Source organism: Pleurodeles waltl, chromosome 3_1 (assembly GCF_031143425.1).
Source record: "Pleurodeles waltl isolate 20211129_DDA chromosome 3_1, aPleWal1.hap1.20221129, whole genome shotgun sequence".
Taxonomy (NCBI): Eukaryota; Metazoa; Chordata; class Amphibia; order Caudata; family Salamandridae; genus Pleurodeles; species Pleurodeles waltl.
Genome location: NC_090440.1, coordinates 856,951,086 through 856,971,893, shown reverse-complemented (window position 1 = coordinate 856,971,893; position 20,808 = coordinate 856,951,086).

Sequence of the window (20,808 nt, the reverse complement as noted above, 5' to 3'; positions counted from 1 at the left end):
TACAAGGCCCTCCACAACATCAGACCAGCATACCTCAACCACCACCTGACATTCCACATGCCCACCAGACACCTCCGCTCCGCCCAACAGGCCCTCACCACAACCCAAGGATATGCAAGAACTAATCTGGAGGAAGATCCTTCTCATACCTCGTGCCAAAGACCTAGAACGCTTTTCCGCTACACCTCAGGAAATCACCTTCAATACCTCAATTCAAGAAAGACCTCAAGACCTGGCTCTTTGACTGAACTCTTACTACCCTCCAGCACCTTGAGACGCTTACTAATGATTAGTCCTCGCTTTACCAGAAAACTGATTGATTGACTGTATGTAGGAAAGTACCCTGTCAGTGCGCTTGACTGTGTTCACTGGCATCCTGCTAACCAGAACCCCAGTGATTATGCTCTCTCTCCTAAAACTCTGTATTTCACCTCAAATTGGCACACTGGTGCCACCTTTTAAGTCTCTAGTATATGGTACCTAGGTACTCACGCAATTGGAGTTCAAGGGGATCCCTATGGGTTGCAGCATATATTTTTCCACCCATAGGGCACCCATGCAGAGGCTTCTGCAGGACTGCCATTGCAGCTTTCGTGAAAAGGTGCAAGCACCATGTCACTGCCATTTTTCACTACACCAGGTCACTTATAAGTCACCCCTAGGGCAGGCATTCTAGCTCAGAGGGTAGGGTGCAATGTACCTGTGTGTGAGGGCACTCCCGTACACGCAGAGATGCCTGCATGACCTCCAGGCCCATTTTCCCAAACTTTGTGAGCGGCGGGACGCCATTTCACGTGTGCACTGGACATAGGTCACTACCTATGTCCAGCTTCACAATGGTAACTCTGAACATAGGCATGTTTAGTATCAAACATGTGGGAATCATACCCTAAGGCTTTTGCAAGCATTGGTTGTATGATTCAATGTATTCTGGGGGCTCTTTAGAGGACCCCTAGTATTGCCATTACAGCTTTCTCATGGTTTCCAGGCAGCCCAAGCTGCTGCCACCTCCTATACAGGTTTCTGCCCTCCTGTTGCTTAAACATCTCGAGCACAGGAAGGCAGAAGAAAGGATTTCCTTTGCTAGAGAGGTGTTACACCCTCTCCCTTTGGAAATAGGTGTTACAGTCTTGGGAGGGGTAGACTCCTTGAATAAACCAATCTACACCATTTCAGGGACCCCCAGTCCCTGCTCTGGCATGAAACTGGACAAAGGAAAGGGGAGTGACCACCCCCCCTGTCCATCACCACCCTAGGGGTGGTGCTCAGAGCTACTCCAGAGGGTCCCTGGGTTTTGCCATCTTGGATTCAAGGATGGCAGTGAACTCTGGGAGCATCTGAGCGGTCAGTGCCAGCAGGTGACAACAGGGCCCCCTCCTGACAGGTGGTCACTCAGCTAGGTGACCAATCCCCCTTTCAGGGCTATTTAGGGTCTCTTCTTTGGGTGGTTCCTCAGACTCGGATTGCAAGACTCCAGCAGGAATCCTCAGAATCCTCCACTTTGACTTCTCACCGAATAAACAGCATCTGGACTCTTCAGGACTGCACACGCTGCAACAAAGAAGCAAGACACCTTCTGCAACATTGTAACTCTGGCTCTTTCCAGCAACTGCAACATTTCATCAGTCATGCATCCTCTGAGGACAGCCCATCTTCAACCTGCATCAGAAGAGCGAAGGAATCTCCCTTGGGGTGAAGGAGTCACTCCCCTGCTTCTGCAGGCACCAACTGCGACGACCACTGACTGCATGGATCCTCTCTCCTGCTGAGCTGCGTGGATCCTGCATCCCATGCAGTAGACTGAAGTGGTTCCGACAGTCCTCTCTTCCAGCTATCCAACTTTGGTGGAGGTAAGACCTTGCCTCCCCACGTAAAACAGTATCCCGTACACTGCTTCTTTTGTAGCTGCCAAGGCTTGTTGGCATCCTTCCTCCAAGATCTTCATGCATTTTGAAGCTCTGGCCCCCATCACTCTATCCTGTGATGCATAGCTTCCTGAGTGGTTCTCCAGCGGCATGGGAGCCTTTGTTGTAGTGCTGCGTGAGCCTCTTCTGTAGCTTTCATGTCCACGTCCTGTGGGACTCCTGTGTGTGTGCTGCCTAGTCTTCTGTGGGCTCTCTGAATTGCTGAGGGCCCTCTTCTCACTCCCCCTCCTGGGTAGAGTCCACCTGGTCCTTCCTGGTTCCTGGCAGCGCCATTTTCGGCTAACTGTGAGCTTTGCGTGTGCAAGGCTTGTTAGCGGACTCCGAGGATGCAAACTTGACTGCTATCCTCCATCCGGTGTGAGACATCACTTTTACCCTCCAGGAATCCGAATCCGTCTTCTTGGGTGCAGTGCTGACTTTTCCTCTTCACTGGTGGTTCCCCTTTTGCACCTTCATCCAGGTTAGCAGGGGCTAAAGTACCTTTATTTTTGTAACACTGAGGGGGTTATTACAACTTTGGAGGAGGTGTTAATCCATCCCAAAAGTGACGGTAAAGTGACGGATATACCACCAGCCGTATTACGAGTCCAATAAATCCTATGGAACTCGTAAAACGGCTGGTGGTATATCCGTCACTTTACCGTCACTTTTGGGACGGATTAACACCTCCTCCAAAGTTGTAATAACCCCCTGAGTGTTTATTTCATGTGTGTGAGTACTATGTGACTACAGTGGTATTGCATGAGCTTTGCATGTCTCCTAGATAAGCCTTGGCTGCTCATCCACAGCTACCTATAGAAAGCCTGGCTTCTAGACACTACCTACACTACACTAATAAGTGATTACTGGACCTGATATAAGGTGTAAGTACCATAGGTACCCACTACTCACCAGGGCAGCCTTCTACACTGTACAAGATGCCCCACCAGTTTATAACAATTTACCTGACTGTACACTATACCCGTCCACTCTAGTGCAATCCAAACCACTGTACTACACAACATGCCACTACAATATATAACTATTTACTCCACTGTACAGTATGCCACTCCATTCTTCTCCACTCTATTGTACTCTACAACACTCCACTCTACTCCTCTCCACTGAACACCACTCCACTCTACCTCATTCTACTGCACGCTACTCCACTGCACAACACTCCACTCTACGCCACTCCACTTTTTACCACTCCACTGTACACTATTCCACTGTATTCCACTCCACTGCACCCGTTTTCACTACTCCATCTTATGACTATATACTCTACAACAGTACACCTTACTCATCCACTCTACTGTACCACACTTAATTAGATAATACCTCCATGACAGTAAGCCCCACGGTCTGAAACAAAGTTGTGTCAAAAATAAAAACGGATTGAAATTCAATGAAAAAGGCAAGGTTAAACCTTATTATAGTTAGGAACACTTTTTATGATTTCCATACAGCCCAAATTCAAAATGCACAAACATTACAGTTCTTAAGTTAGCACAATTTATGCACCACCTTTAAATTAATCTATTTTTTTTACTCTTTCTCCATAAACAAATGTTAACCTACAACAAACTTTAAATTTCTAAACATGTGTAGTTAATTTATAATTTACCAACTCCTTCAAATTACTATAACTGGTGCACCTCTGTACAGAGTATATGGCGATCTTTTGATACGGCCTGCAAAGACAGAAATGCTTTATTTCTTTTCTTTTGCTTTGAAGCCTTTTGCTGCTCCATGGCAGCTGTCTTTTCCTTTATCTCGCCCTGAAGCAGAAATAGATAGATGTATTTTATGCCAGCTCGCTGGAGCATAGTCTACTTCCAATTCCGTCTGTGCCTTGGACACGTGAAGATCAAAGGCAAGTACAGCGCAGACAATGGAGGCAGAGGACGCAGTCTGTCAGAGGAAGAACGACTGATCAGAGCAGGTGTGGTCACACTACGTGCAAGGCACTGTTTGATCTCCAATGCCTCATACTTGGCACCTAGGTTGTTCTCACACCTTTGCTTCCATGCAACAATGTCTGCCCCTCTTCTACGAGTAGGCCTACCAACTCACATGGTGCTGCCATGTACACACGTTTTCTTCTCTTATCACACAGCCACTTAGTGAACAGGCACAATCACATGGTGAACTGGAAGCTCTTACACATAGGAGTTTCCAGTTCAGGTACGTTCTAAACGGCAGTGTTCTAGCTAAAACCTCTCCAACACAAAGGGGATTGGAGCCAGATGAGTTCATTATTGCCATGAGAAAGGGAAATAGTTTTTGTTTATTAAGAACAAGAGGTCCTAAGTCCCACTCGCAGTAGTCCACCCCCTCACCAAGGCAATGCTCCTTCTCCCTGGGCACCCAGACGGTGAAAAATATTCTTAAAATGACAAGTCTGCATGAGGCTAGGCATTTGTCACTTCCCTAAAGTCCAATCTGGAAACCTTACGAACGTACACAACATTTTGTCTTAAAGGTCTGCGTGCAGATATTCTTTTAGAGAGGATTTTGGCCCCAATTATGACCCTCGTGGTCACCAGACCGCCAGGGTCACAGTCGCCGTTGGACCGTCACCAAAGTGGCAGTCCGACTGCGACATTACGACCGTGGCAGAGCTGCCACGGTCGGACCGCCGACACCGCCAGGTTGCCGCCAGTGGACAGCCTGGCATTCTTGGCGGTTGTAATCCTCCAGGACAGCGCTGCTTGCACTTGGCATGGGCAGTGCAGGGCCCCGCATGGACAGCCCCATCGTGCTTTCCACTGCCCAAATTACGGACCTGCCGCACCGCCACATTTGCGCCGGCTCCCTTAGGAGCCGGCGTCAATGTTAAGGCCCCGTTCACCGCAGGGCCAGCGGGCGTAAACGCTGTTTCCGCCCACCAGCCCTGCAGTCAACTCTTTCTAGGGCTGACGGTTCAGGCCACACAGGCCTCGAAATGGGGGGCTGTGTTGATTATCCACTACTACCACCCCCAACATGTGAACAGACATGCTGAGGTACAAGCAGGCCTACAAGGCTAAACACACAGGGGGTCATTCCGACCCTGGCGGTCATGGACCGCCAGGGCCGGGGACGGAGGAAGCACCGCCAACAGGCTGGCGGTGCTTCCGGGGCAGTTCTGACCGCGGCGGTAAAGCCGCAGTCAGAAAAGGGAAACCGGCGGTTTCCCGCCGGTTTTCCCCTGCCCCAGGGAATCCTCCATGGCAGCGCTGCTTGCAGCGCCACCATGGGGATTCCGACCCCCTTACCGCCATCCTGTTCCTGGCGGATTTCACCGCCAGGAACAGGATGGCGGTAACGGGTGTCGTGGGGCCCCTGGGGGCCCCTGCACTGCCCATGCCACTGGCATGGGCAGTGCAGGGGCCCCCTAACAGGGCTCCATAAAGATTTTAAGTGTCTGCTTTGCAGACACTGAAAATCGCGACGGTTGCCACTGCACCCGTCGCACCCCTTTGACTCCGCCGGCTCCATTCGGAGTCTGCATCCTCGTAGAAGGGGGTTTCCCGCTGGGCCGGCGGGCGGCCTTCTGGCGGTCGCCCGCCGGCCCAGCGGGAAAGCCAGAATGGCCGCCGCAGTCTTTTGACCGCGGTGCGATCATTGGGCGGTTCCCTCCCGCCAATGTAGGAATGACCCCCACAGTCTAAGCCTTCCCAAATCATTTGGAGTCTAACTAGATCCCTTGCAAACCTTTCAGTCTAATACATACATGCATGAACATAAAAATATCAGTTTGGATTTCAGGTCAAGGAGTGAGATTTTAACGCCCGTTGTACCCACAGAAACTGGAAACCCCATTAACTTAAGACCGGATAACAGTGGCTAATTAAAGAGGGCACAGGCTAAGCCCAACTTTTGATTTTTAGACTGTGTCAGAAAACGATTTATCACTTAGCATAAATAATTGAATCACATCCTGAACAGAGAGGAGGTGTAGGAGGCTGGACTGGCTTGTAGTGAGTACCAAGGGGTACTTGCACCTTGCACCAGGCCCAGTTATCCCTTATTAGTGTATAGGGTGTCTAGCAGCATAGGCTGATAGATAATGGTAGCTTAGCAGAGCAGCTTAGGCTGAACTAGGAGACGAGTGAAGCTCCTACAGTACCACTAGTGTCATATGCACAATTTCATAAGAAAACACAATACACAGTTATACTAAAAATAAAGGTACTTTATTTTTATGACAAAATGCCAAAAGTATCTCAGTGAGTACCCTCAGTATGAGGATAGCAAATATACACAAGATATATGTACACAATACCAAAATATGCAGTTATAGTATTAGAAAACAGTGCAAACAATGTATAGTTACAATAGGATGCAATGGAGACACATAGGGATAGGGGCAACACAAACCATATACTCCAAAAGTGGAATGCGAACCACGAATGGACCCCAAACCTATGTGACCTTGTAGAGGGTCGCTGGGACTATTAGAAAATATAAGGGTTAGAAAAATAGCCCACCCCAAGACCCTGAAAAGTGAGTGCAAAGTGCACTAAAGTTCCCCAAAGGACATAGAAGTCATGAAAGGGAAATTCTGCAGGAAAGACACAAACCAGCAATGCAACAACGATGGATTTCCAGTTGAGGGTACCTGTGGAACAAGGGGACCAAGTCCAAAAGTCACAAGCAAGTCGGAGATGGGCAGATGCCCAGGAAATGCTAGCTGTGGGTGCAAAGAAGCTGCTACTGGACAGTAGAAGCTTAGGTTTCTGCAGGAACGACAAGGGCTAGAGACTTCCCCTTTGGAGGACAATTCCATCACGCTGTGGAGAGTCGTGCAGAAGTGTTTTCCCGCCGAAAGATTGCCAACAAGCCTTGCTAGCTGCAAATCGTGCAGTTAGTGTTTTTGGATGCTGCTGTGGCCCAGGAAGGACCAGGATGTCGCCAATTGCGTCAGGGGGCAGAGGGGGCGTCGAGCAAGACAAGGAGCCCTCTCAGCAGCAGGCAGCACCCGCAGAGGTGCCAGAAACAGGCACTACGAGGATGTGTGAAACAGTGCTCACCCGAAGTTGCACAAAGGAGTCCCACGTCGCCGAAGAACAACTTAGGAGGTCGTGCAATGCAGGTTAGAGTGCTGTGGACCCAGGCTGGATTGTGCACAAAGGATTTCCGCCGGAAGTGCACGGAGGCCGGAGTAGCTGCAAAACTCACGGTTCCCAGCAATGCAGTCTGGCGTGGGGAGGCAAGGACTTACCTCCACCAAACTTGTACTGAAGAGTCACTGGACTGTGGGAGTCACTTGGACAGAGTTGCTGGATTCAAGGGACCTCGCTCGTCGTGCTGAGAGGAGACCCAGGGGACCGGTGATGCAGTTCTTTGGTGCCTGCGGTTGCAGGGGGATGATTCCGTCGACCCACGGGAGATTTCTTCAGAGCTTCTAGTGCAGAGAGGAGGCAGACTACCCCCACAGCATGCACCACCAGGAAAACAGTCGAGAAGGCGGCAGGATCAGCGTTACAAGGTCGCAGTAGTCGTCTTTGCTACTTTGTTGCAGTTTTGCAGGCTTCCAGCGCGGTCAGCAGTCGATTCCTTGGCAGAAGGTGAAGAGAGAGATGCAGAGGAACTCGGATGAGCTCTTGCATTCGTTATCTAAAGAATCCCAAGAGACAGAGGGGGTGATTCTAACCTCGGCCGGCGGCGGAGGCCGCCTGCCGAAGTTCCCCCACCAAAATACCACTCTGCGGTCGAAAGACCGCTGAGGGTATTTTGGGATTTGCCCTGGGCTGGCGGGCGGCCACCAAAAGGCCCCCTGCCAGCCCAGGGCAAATCAACCTTCCCACGAGGACGCCGGCTCAGAATTGAGCCGGCGTAGTGGGAAGGTGCGACGGGTGCAGTGGCACCCGTCGCGTATTTCAGTGTCTGCATAGCAGACACTGAAATACTTTGTGGGGCCCCCAGGGGCCCCGCGGCACCCCCTACCGCCATCCTGTTCCTGGCGGGAGACCCGACAGGAACAGGATGGCGGTAGGGGGTATCAGAATCCCCATGGCGGCGGAGCGCGCTCCGCCGCCATGGAGGATTCTGCAGGGCAGCGGGAAACCGGCGGGAGACCGCCGGTTTCCTGCATCTGACAGCGGCCGAACCGCCGCGGTCAGAATGCCCTGCGGGGCACCGCCGGTCTGTCGGCGGTGCTCCCGCCGACCATGGCCCCGGCGGTCTCAGACCGCCGGGGTCAGAATGACCCCCAGAGACCCTAAATAGCCAGAAAAGAGGGTTTGGCTACCTAGGAGAGAGGATAGGCTAGCAACACCTGAAGGAGCGTATCAGAAGGAGTCTCTGACGTCACCTGATGGCACTGGCCACTCAGAGCAGTCCAGTGTGCCAGCAGCACCTCTGTTTCCAAGATTGCAGAGGTCTGGAGCACACTGGAGGAGCTCTGGGCACCTCCCAGGGGAGGTACAGGTCAGGGGAGTGGTCACTCCCCTTTCCTTTGTCCAGTTTCACGCCAGAGCAGGGCTAAGGGGTCCCTGAACCGGTGTAGACTGGCTTATGCAGAAATGGGCACCAAATGTGCCCATGAAAGCATTTCCAGAGGCTGGGGGAGGCTACTCCTCCCCTGCCTTCACACCATTTTCCAAAGGGAGAGGGTGTAACACCCTCTCTCAGAGGAAGTCTTTTGTTCTGCCATCCTGGGACAAGCCTGGCTGGACCCCAGGAGGGCAGAAACCTGTCTGAGGGGTTGGCAGCAGCAGCAGCTGAAGTGAAACCCCTGAAAAGGCAGTTTGGCAGTACCAGGGTCTGTGCTACAGACCACTGGGATCATGGGATTGTGCCAACTATGCCAGGATGGCATAGAGGGGGCAATTCCATGATCATAGACATGTTACATGGCCATATTCGGAGTTACCATTGTGAAGCTACATATAGGTAGTGACCTATATGTAGTGCACACGTGTAATGGTGTCCCCGCACTCAAAGTCCGGGGAATTGGCCCTGAACAAAGTGGGGGCACCTTGGCTAGTGCCAGGGTGCCCTCACACTAAGTAACTTTGCACCTAACCTTTACCCGGTAAAGGTTAGACATACAGGTGACTTATAAGTTACTTAAGTGCAGTGTAAAATGGCTGTGAAATAACGTGGACGTTATTTCACTCAGGCTGCAGTGGCAGGCCTGTGTAAGAATTTTCAGAGCTCCCTATGGGTGGCAAAAGAAATGCTGCAGCCCATAGGGATCTCCTGGAACCCCAATACCCTGGGTACCTCAGTACGATATACTAGGGAATTATAAGGGTGTTCCAGTAAGTCAATGTAAATTGGTAAAATTGGTCACTAGCCTGTTAGTGACAATTTGAAAGAAATGAGAGAGCATAACCACTGAGGTTCTGATTAGCAGAGCCTCAGTGAGACAGTTAGTCACTACACAGGTAACACATTCAGGCACACTTATGAGCACTGGGGCCCTGGCTGACAGGGTCCCAGTGACACATACAATTAAAACACCATATATACAGTGAAAAATGGGGGTAACATGCCAGGCAAGATGGTACTTTCCTACAGGAGGGACTACAGTTTAGGAGCTCGACCTCCTCCCAAATTAAGAAAACAAGGGGCCAAATTAAAGAAAAGTGGCGCTGTATCATGTGTAGTGCCACTTTTCCTGTGCCCCTTAGTGCCCCCCTAACGCGGCCATGGTGCACCGTATGTTAAATTAAGGAACTAGTGTCAAAAATGTTCATGCTAGTTTGGCGCCTTGTAGGATTAGCGTCAAACAAATGTACGCTAATCCTGCAAAACAAGCGCATGGAAAACATTGGGGACCTCATTTTAACTCCTGCTCTGTGCAGGTGTTAAAAATGCCAAAAAAATGGCACTAAGAAATCTTTATGATTTCTTTGCTCTATTTTTGGGCCCCCTAACGTTGGAACGCCCCTCCTTGCACATATTATGCCTGGTGCAGGCATAATATGGTGTAAGGGGTTACAAAATGGCACAATGAATGCATTGTTCCACTTTGTAAATATGGCGTGTGAAAAAAGCCTCTTTAGCGCATCTTAGCGTAAAAATAAAATGATGCAGAGGCAGCACTTAAGTGACGCTAGGGGCTCTTAACTATATCCCAAGGAGTTCCATTTGAGTTAGAAAGACTTCCTCTACACACCAGATGAGTGGTGTAGAAGGTGTTGACTAAGGCAGAATCCATTTTGATCCACACATGTATGTCATCAGGGTGTAGAGCACTTGTCAAAAATGTGTGTGTGAAGTATATATTATGTCCTCCAAATTTTACGAAATTTGTTAGGTTTGCATACATTCTTGCAAAGTTCCTTTCTGTTGAAGTATGTTTCTGCAAACACTTTTTTTTGTAAGAACATGTTTCCATTGACAATGGCTTTGTGCTGTGATTCTTTTCTGCAGAGCAAGAGTTTTTTGCAATTTAGGCCCTCACTACAAAGTTAGGTGCTGTTTATCGCACCTGATAAATATCAATGCGATATGGTAGGTAATTTATTTAGTGTGATAAATAACACCTCTTGCAAGTTTTTTGGGAATAACATGCTGACTTTTGTGTTTAACGCACTAAAATCCAACATGATACAGTAAAGCCCATATGCTTTTTCACTGGTAATTTTCAGCAGGTTTGACCTGCCAACATATACCAAAGTTGAGGTATTTAGCACATTCCATAATTATTGGATACGTTCAATACAAACTAATAATTCCGAGCCCTGTGCAAATAGGTGTTCATGCAGGGGTCGGAAAACAATGTACGACTCATAATCAGACCCTTAAAGTTTGCATCCTTCACATAGTTTCTGGGTATTCCACAGTTTTGAAGGAAACTTAACAAAGCTTGGAGATAAATAACTTTTCATCTTTGCACACACCTAGGTCCATATTTATACTTTTTTGTGCCGCATTTTCGTCATTGTTTGACGCAAAAGCGGCGCAAAGTTACAAAGTATAATTGTATTTTGTAAGGTTGTGCCGCTTTTGCGTCAAAAATTGACACAAGTGAGGAGCAAAAAAAGTATTAATATGGGCCCTAATCTCAACCTGGGTTTTCTGGAGGAGGCAACTCATCTTCCCCAGAAAGCTAAGCATACAGCAGTGAATAGAGACAAACTGAAACTGTGTGTTAAGACCCAGGTCAGTCTATTTTTTTTCTAAAGTAAATGAATGAGCACTGTGGGACATGCCTTTTGATCATCGGTTATATGCCAATTAAAGGTGGGAGAAATTACATATCTTTTTCAAATGTAATATGCATAGATTCTATGAAATTACATGTGTTGTAGAAGATCATTTTAAGCATCTGTCTACTTGGAAATCATATGAAAGGAATTACCTTGTAAAGGTACAAAAGTCACACACGGTATCTGATCAATTTATGTCTAAGTGTCTTTGCACACAAAACTACTCAGCCATGCAGTTTCTGCAGTTATCCCATGGGTGTTACAAGCGCAGCCTAAACAACCAGAGCATCTACTTTCAAATTTCTAGCTCAACATTTTCTATCCAAACTAGTCTTCTGCATGGAGAAATGATGAGAAATGCAGGAGCGTGGAAAAAAAACAAATTAAACAGTTTCTAATAATCCTGAAATGTTTAACTTTTTATGTGCGGATGCAAGCCACTAGTTCAAAGGGAAAGTGAACTTTAATTTTCACTGAATCAGTCCTCAGAGGCATATCTCGGTGCCCTGAGAACTGATTTCTTTAAGGGAGGTATCACTGGACAGGGGAGAATCCCCCCTTACCAATGAAAGCTCTCTATAATGGATCCCTGATTAAGGTGTGCTGCAAGAGGGTGATAGCCAAGCAGGGATCCACCTACTAGATACCACAGATGATTGCAGGGGATTACCCCCTTGGCTTGTCCTGTGCTTTCCCCCCACACTCTTGGCCTCATTAGTCTTTTTGGCCCCGTTGGAGGTTTTTTTTATCCCCAATCTTCCTCCCACGGGGAGGAAGCAGGAGGAAGAAGAAAGCACACTAGACACCAGGGATCTTTTAAGTGAATAGTATTTTTCGGGGGAGTAAATGTCCCTGTGGGCATGGGCCCGTGCTCCACCCTGCTTTGGGCCCAATTAGTCTATCTGCCCTCCCAGGAGGTGGAAGGGGTTGTTCACTCCAAACTACCCCATCAAGGGGCAAAGAACCCACTAGGCACCATGTTTTTTTGATTGCTGATTTGTATGTGAAGGGGGACCCATGGGGCATTGGGCTGTGCTCCACCCAGCCCATGTCCTATTAGACTTTCTGCCCCCCCTTCCCCAAGGCTTGGATGGGGATGTTCACCCCAATCTGCTCACCCCAGTGGACAGAAAGCCCACTAGACAGCAGGGGTACAATTTATTATTTTAGAAAAATAATGTTGTTTGAACGGATCACCCCAGTGTTGGGCCTATCCTCCAGCCCTAAAACTCCAACAGTCTTTCTTCCCATCTGGGGTACAGAGCCCAATTCCAATGACAAGCGGAGAAAGAAAATGTTATTTGTTTTGGCTGTAGTTTTGACATATGGACTAGCAGAGTAGGAGTAAAACAATTTTCCTCCATTGCCATAATGAATGGTTGCACTATTCTGGACTGTTCTCTGCTAGCCTGGGAAACCAACTAATCCTAGACATTTTGAAAACTAAACACCTAAGGGGCTACTTGTGGTGAGTTGTGGACTCCTAAAGGACCTTCACAGATCTTCTGGAGGAAGATCTAGACGTTTGGAGATGACTGGAGAACTTTTGGAAAAAAGCTCCATAGGTAGACTGACCCGACGTTGTGAGTCAAGATGGCAGATGAAACCAGGATGGCCTACTTATGCAGCTTTTTTTCACAACTCACCACAAGGTTCCAGAAGCTCTGAGTTGCTTTTTGATGGTTAGGACTCGAACTCCCAGAACGCACCTGGCTCAAATCCAAAAATGACCACTAGCCACTGGTCTGCTGGTCAGTTTCTTCAGGCTTTGATGCAGGGTATTCTGGTCAGCTATTTTCTATCTGTAGTAAACAGGGAGTCCCTTCTTGAACCAGTTGAAGACAATCAAAGTCCTGCAGACCAAGGTGGTCATTCCGACCTCGGCGGTCTTTTCTTCAGACCGCCGAGGCCGGGGGAGACAGAATACCGCCATTGCCAGCGGTATTCATGCCTCCCTATTCCGACATTTCCGCTGGGCCAGCGGAAATGGCACATCAACATTGCCGCCGGCTCGTAATAGAGCCGGCGGCAATGTTGATGTGCAGCGGGTGCAGTAGCACCCGTCGCACATTTCACTGCCCGAAATTCGGGCAGTGAAATGTGCGATGGGGCTCTGCCTGGGGGCCCCTGCACTGCCCATGCCAAGTGCATGGGCAGTGCAGGGGCCCCCAGGGGCACCCCAGTCCCCTTACCGCCAGCCTTTCAATGGCAGTGTTTACCGCCACGGACAGGCTGGCGGTCGGGGACTCATAATCCCCAGGGCAGCGGTGCTTGCACCGCTGCCCTGGGGATTATGCCCGCCAGGCAGAAGCCTGGCGGGAAAGTGGAGGGGCCGGCGGTCTGACCGTGGCTTTTCCGCCACGGTCAGAATTGCTGGCAGAACACCGCCAGCCTGTCGGCGGTGTTACCGCCAACATACCACCGGCCGCCAGGGTCGGAATGACCCCCCAAGTGTGCAGTTGGTGCAGTCCTTTAGAGTGCAGTGTCCAGGTGCAGGTCAGGGGTCAAGCAGGGCAGTCCTTCTTCTTCTTGTCTTTGTTCGTAGTAGGGATCTTAGGTGTGGGTGCAGTTCTGTCATATATTTATCCTTGATCCTGGGGTGGAAAGCATTTGGGGCAACTGTCCAATCACAGGCAGGCCACCACCCTCTTGGATGACCACTTCCTGGGAAGTGTGGCAAAAATCAATCCCAGTAAGCAACATTCCTCAAAAATAAAAAATGGCAGAAATTCAATCTTGTAGGTTAGGTCTGGGTGAGCCCTCCCACTGCTGTGGCTACGTTCCCTTAACACACCCCTCTCCAGCCCCCTCCTAATCCCATTAGGGGGCACCTGCCTGTCTGATTTTGCAGGAAATGGTGGAGGTCCTCTTGCAGGACCAAATGACCTTCCCTCCTTTGAAGTACAGTTTAGTTGCTCTCCCTCCATCCTATTTCAGCACTTGCTGGGGCAGTTCTCCTCTCCCAGTCACTTCCTTTATGTTTAGCCCAAGCCCCTTAACACCTCATCGAGGCAGCGTGGTCAGGCTGCCAGAGGCTGGCCAATCAGTGAAGGGCACTACAGAGGTGAAGTTGGCAACATTCAGGTAGAGTTTTAAAACACTTTCCCTGAGTTAGTTATGTTAAATTCAGCAATGGCAAGTTATAGAATTATTATAACTATAGGTTTTATACAAAACTTGAAATATTTAGGTCCTTTTGAGACTTTATTAATTATAATGAAAGTCTCTCCATGTTAGCCTATGCAGCCCATTCACTACAATGAGGGAAAACAAATGTAGCCATTTTCCCCTCACCAGGGCTTATAAAACATCTTTTATAAAGTCCCTGTTTATAGTTACACTGCACCCAACCCTGGGGGCCCCTAGGACACACCTTAGGGGTAACATATGTAACAATAAGGTAGTTTAAGACATTGGAAGTACTTTTAATTTCAAAGTCGAATTTGTGGTTCAATTTGACTTAAAAGCAGCCAGGCGACAGACCTGCCTTTAAAATGACACTGGGCACCTCAGCAGTGCAGCTATGGGTGCACTACCTATGATGGGGTCCCTAAACCTACATTCCTCATCATATACTAGGGACTTATAGGTAGGTTGACACAGCCAATTACAATTAGCCTACTTTGCATAATCATTTAAATCATTGGACTGGTTAGCAGTGCCCAGGGCACCATCAGAAAAACACCAGCATAAGTGAAACATGGGGGCAAAATTTAGTTTTTTTTTGCAATCAGTCCAGTTTTATCACACAGCCCCCCTCCGCCACCATGCCCAGGAGACTCAGCCCAACCCTGGGAATGTCTTTCTGGCTTGTCCGGCGAGGAAGTCAGTGAGGAAAACTGGCTTTCCTTTTGCAGAGCCTACTCTGTCTTACATCCTACTGTCATGGTCACTCCCTCTGGCAAGTGAACCAATCCCAACAGTAAAAGGACCCATTTTAAACTGAAACTTACCTCTGGGGGGGTCTTCCTCCTCTCTCTCTGTCAACTTGGGCAGTGAGGTGCCCACCTCCCCTATCCTTAACTTTGCTAGGGCAACACCTAGCTTACCCACAGAGGTTACCTAACACTTGAGCTACCCCACCATGACCACCAGGATCAAGGGGGCCTACTTAGCTTTTGGTCCTGGGGTCCGCCTCCCCGGCCAAGTGCAGTGCTGCCATGAAGGCCAGCACCCAGCAGAGGCTACTGACAGCTGTCAGAACCCAGGACCACACCCTAAGCTCTACACTGACAGGTGGGTGAGCTGCTCTAGGGGCAACTGTTGGGTCCTGGCACCACTCTTGCTATTTAGAGTGGGGAGTCACCACATTTTGTGGCAGACACCCTTCCTCCACTCCCCCTTCTGTCAGTGCAGATGCACCACACTACAGCTGGACAGATGCCTGACTACTCAGGACTTCCTTGGGGTCAGGTGAGGCCTAACCAGTACAAACTCTGTCCCCCCCTACTGGGGCAGAAGGCCTTTGGCTCACTGGACCTCTCTTAAAGAGTGGCTTGCCCTTCCTTTTCTTTTGCTCTTTTCAGGGCGAGACCCCTGTCTCCAAACTGCAGGAACTGGCTCCCCTGGAACTTTGGGTGGGGGGCTCCCTGGGTGACCGCCCCATCTGGGAGCAGACGTACCTCTGGGAGGCCATTGCCCAGGATACAATCTAAGGTAAGTTCAGCACTATGGCTAAAGGGCTGGTGATGACCTCATCTGTGGCTCTCCTTGTCTCCCCTAGGATATACACGTCTGGGGACACCAACCGGTTACTTACCATGGTGTGATAGGCACACGTGTCTCGCAGGCCAGTGGTAGGGATCTCATTCACCTGAATGGGGTGAAAGTACCTACTTCTACCCTCATGGATCACCAACCTACCATATGGGCCTGTCTCCCGAGCCATTGCTATGAGGACCTCATCATCTGAGAAGTCCTCCTCTCTGGCTGCACTGGACAGCCCAGTGCTAACCACCTTCTCGAAACAGGATGTGTCTCCCATGAAGTGACCTGTCTGCTGACAGTCAAAGCAGGCCTTGTTGTTCAAGAGTTTCTTTAAACCTGGTTTTTCCTGTCTCTGCTTGTCAGAGTGGAAGTGGGATTTACTCTCTTCCTTTTAAGGGTTCTGGGGTAGAGCAGGAGTCTCTTTGGTGGGCTTACCACATCCTTCGTTAGGTTTTTGGGGACCTGATCCCCCTTCTTGGAGTCTTGCCCCGGGACTTGACAACCACTCTGATTTCCAGCCACTCGTCTACTGCCTCCCTCAGCTCTCTGGGGTTGGTCAGCTTAGAGTCCACTAGATGCTGGTGTAACCTCTCTGAGATACAATTGGTCAAGATGTGCTCCATCACGATCAAATTGTATAGCCCCTCATAAGTATTTACTTTGTTACCCAGTGTCTAGCCTTCTAGCGCCTTATCTGAGATGTCCACAAAGTCAACCAGAGACTGGGTATTGTACTTCTGCGGGTACCCTAAACTTCATCCTGTACTGTTCTGAGTGAGACCAAACTTCTGAATGAGGCACTTCTTCATATTGAGATAGGACTCATCCTCCCATTGGGTCAAGAGCCTCTCCACCCTAGATACTGGAATCATCTCCCATAGGAGTGATACCCAGTACTGAGGGTTAAACCTCTTTCTCCTGAGACCCCTCTCAAAGGCTATCAGCCACTTGCCTATGTCATTCCCCTCTTGATAAGCAGGAACAACCACCTTGGGTAGTCTTGGGCAAAACCCACCACTCCTGGACATCTCAACTTCTTCTTTGCTGCCACCATCTCTATGTTCACTATTTGTCCATTTCTTCTTCTCTAGGGCCAGCATCTCTGCCTCCAAAGTGATGAGGGCTACTTGGGCTCCAATTCCTTCTCCCTGAGGACCGTTTCTGCTTCTTCATGGGCTGATACCATAGATCCTCCCTTCCCACTGGCTCTGGATGGGACCCTAACTGCTGAACTAATGGACATTAGGCCTGGGCAGAGATCGCATAGCAGTGGTACTCAGAACCATGCGGAGTCGAGAAAGAACTCTGTCGCGCTATGCAGAGTTCCACTAGTGGGTGGAGTTTCTTGCTGCGCCCATTTGTGTGATGTTTAACATCATTGGCAAAGCAAAGTTGTTCTTCACTTTGGAATTCTCATGTAAACAGCACCACGTGGTTTGCATGGGTGGGCCATCTTGGTTTTTTTACTTGTGGTGCTGAGCCTACTTTTCTATCTGTCTATATCTCTCCCATCCCTCTTTTTTAAAACCTATTTTCCCCTAGTTTTTAAAATTATATTACCTTTCCTCTTTCTCTTTTTATATTTGACCTTTTCTCCTAATTTGTTTTGTGTTTTGTGCGACTTTTTAACTTTTCCTTTTTTTTTCTTCTTTTTCCCTTCTTTTTTCCTAATCCTTACTTCCTTATCTCCTCCCCCCCAAGTCCCCAGCACCGTGGCTTAGCAGGGGAGCGGCGGCAACATCAAGGAGTGAAGTCCTGTGCCATATTTTCCGAGGTGGAGGTGACTGCCTTGGTGTCCTATGTGCAGTGCAACCTCCCCTCCACCTTGGCAGCAGGTGGCAGGCCCAGGTCTGGGTATGGCCTCCGGGAGCGCCAGCAGCACTGGGAGAGGGTGTGCCAGCTCTGGGGGTCCGGCATACCCAGCAACAGTTGACGGACCGGTGGGCTGACATCCTCGACAAGGAGACAGACCTGCTCGACCTGCTAGGCGTCTAGGTTGCAGCGCTAGATGAGTAAAATAAATTATTAGCTGTGCTCTATGCTAATAGTTTCCTCCCAAACAGCAAGCATGATGCTCACATGCAGGTAAGTTAACTTTATGTTACAAATATAATATTATGTGATCGTCATCTAGACAGGTGTTCAGCCCTACCTCATTGTACTTGTTTTTGGTGCTTGCTTGGGGTGATTAAGAATCAATGCAGAGACTCTACCTAAGTCCTGTCTAAGATAGTCATTTTTAATATATCAGTATTACTGATTTTGCATGTTCTCTCACTTCTCTGTGCCTTTCGTTTTTATAGCTGGTAAAAGTGCCAATTGCCAAGCAATTTCCCAGTGATGTGTAGTAGTTTTGCATGCATCCAGTCTATGCACTCAGAGATTGAGAATGAAATGAGAACTGTAGAAATCATGCATTGTAATTTATTAGTAGTTCCAAAATGCAGTTGAGGAAATTAGGAATAGGGTTAGGAAATATGAAATAGGATGGTCCTTGATATTAATATTATTATTATACAGGGCCCCGAACCTCTGATGTAGAAATGTTGCTGTGCCTGCCTTTTCGTTTAAAAAAAAAAAAATATTCTTGGAGAGATTATTTATTAACAATTGTTTTTCTTACATTATTCAGCATCCAGGGGCAGGAAGAGGGCTGTTGTTGAGGTGGGTAGGCAGCTGAAGGTAGCCCCTCTATAAGTGCCGGACCTGATGGCTCTGCTGGCCCCAGTAAGTCCTCCCATTGTTGTTAATGTTAATATTTATTTCCCTAACTTTTACTGCTCCACACTTAGAATTATTTTCTGACTTTTTACTGTCCCTGTCTCCTAATTTGTTTCCAACTCCGCTTTGATTTATCTGTTTTGTAAATTCTTCTTATCCCTGCATTATCATATTTACTTATTTTCTATACTTCATGTTACTTTGAACTGTCTGGCTATGATAGTCTGTCTATAGCTTTATTTCTTCTGCTTTGTCAGTGAGCTTTCCCTATCGCCTTATGCATCTTATATTGTGGAGTGGTGGTAAGGCTCAGAGAACACATGTACTGAAGATTGCATGCCCATGTAAGGTATTCTACACATGTTTCGTGAGAAGGCTTTCTTTTTCTTGCTCCAGATCAATCAATAATAAAAGGAAAAAAGGGTGTTTTTGAACATGGCCATGTAATGGTTTGCACCGTCCAATGTTGTGTTTGTGTTATTAGTATACTAGCAGTTGATGTATGCGGAGGATTGCCCCAATGCATTAGCCAACCAAGACCATATGTCCTTCATTGATCAATTCATGCACCTTTTTATTTCTCTCCAAAAACTCAGATTCATCAATAACTAGTTCTACCCCTCCATTACCATTTTGTTTTTACTTGAGTACCTGGCTTTTAAAAAGTCCCAAACAACAAAATGCCCACCTGATATTTTGATACAAGAGAATCCACACTCGAAATATAGGGGGTCATTACAACCCTGGCGGATGGTGTTAAAGCAGCGGAAATACCGCAAACAGGCCGGCGGACCAAAACAGGGAATTATGACCCTGGCGGAAACCGCCAACAAAGACAGCCCCTTTAACACTTCGCCCGCCGCGGCCGTACAGACAAGCAGCGCAGCGGTCACCGCCAACAGACAGGCGGAACACAATGTACCGCCCACAGTATTACAACCCGCCAATCCTCCACCTTTTCCGGGGCGGATTAACCGTGGATAAAAACACGGCGGAAACAGCTTTTGCTATGGGAAAACGCTCACCTTAACATATCCCACGAGGAACGAGGAATCCATGGAGCCGGAACTCCAAATACTCCCTGCCCTTGTGTTTCTGCTCTTCTACGACCAACAGCTACGTAGGCGCCGCAGACAACGGTGAGTACTGCACCTACGACATGGGGGAGGGGGGAGGCAAAAGTTAGGGGGACACACACCAAACACCCTCACCCCCACCCTCGCATATTACAACATACACACCAATGCATTCACAAAAATCACAGTACCAACCCACAATCCCCCCCGGAAGAATGATTACACAAAGCGAAAATCGGTCAAACAATGTAATGTGCCAATATACATGTCATACAAAAATATACAGATATATATTTGAAAATCAGTCATAATTATATACAATACGAGAAGTAGTGCAGATATGTACATAACAATGTCCGTGCACCATCAGTCCAAAAATACATGGGCGAGGCCCACAAACGATACCTGACCACAATCGGAGAGAACACTGCCAGGGCATCAGATAGAAATACTACAGGCACCTCAGGGGGAAGGGAAGTGGGGGCACCTCAGCCGGATGACTGCAAAGCCAGATCCACGACGGGGCTCCATGCCCATTTATGCCCTCCTGGGGAGTGCAAAGCCACAGTCTCTCAAGTCTCTACAGTGGGTGGGTTGCCCACTGTGCCATCCTGGGGAGTGCAAAGCCACAGTCTCTCAAGTCTCTACAGTGGGTGGGTTGCCCACTGTGCCATCCTGGAGAGTGCAAAGCCACAGTCTCTCAAGTCTCCCAAGTGGGTGGTTTGCCCACTGTGCCATCCTGGGGAGTACAAAGCCACAGTCTCTCAAGTTGATGCAGGTCTCTACTGGTACTGGGGGGGACTGGTGCCCAGACTGGATGAGTCTCCCCGTGAAAGGCCGTGTCCTGTCACTGTCCCAGCTGCACATGGGATAAGGATGCCTGATGTTGCGGGACATTCATTCCTACCCGGTGCATTGCCCTGTTCAGCGGTGCTTAGCCATGGCGGTCTTTGCCCTGTTCAGCGGTGCTTTGACATGGCGGTTCAGGACTGTTCAGCGGTGCTTTGCCATGGCGGTTCAGGACAGTTCAGCGGTGCTTTGCCATGGCGGTTCAGGACAGTTCAGCGGTGCTTTGCCATGGCGGTCTTTGCTCTGTTCAGCGGTGCTTAGCCATGGCGGTCTTTGCCCTGTTCAGCGGTGCTTTGACATGGCGGTTCAGGACTGTTCAGAGGTGCTTTGCCATGGCGGTTCAGGACAGTTCAGCGCTGCTTTGCCATGGCGGTTCAGGACAGTTCAGCGGTGCTTTGCCAT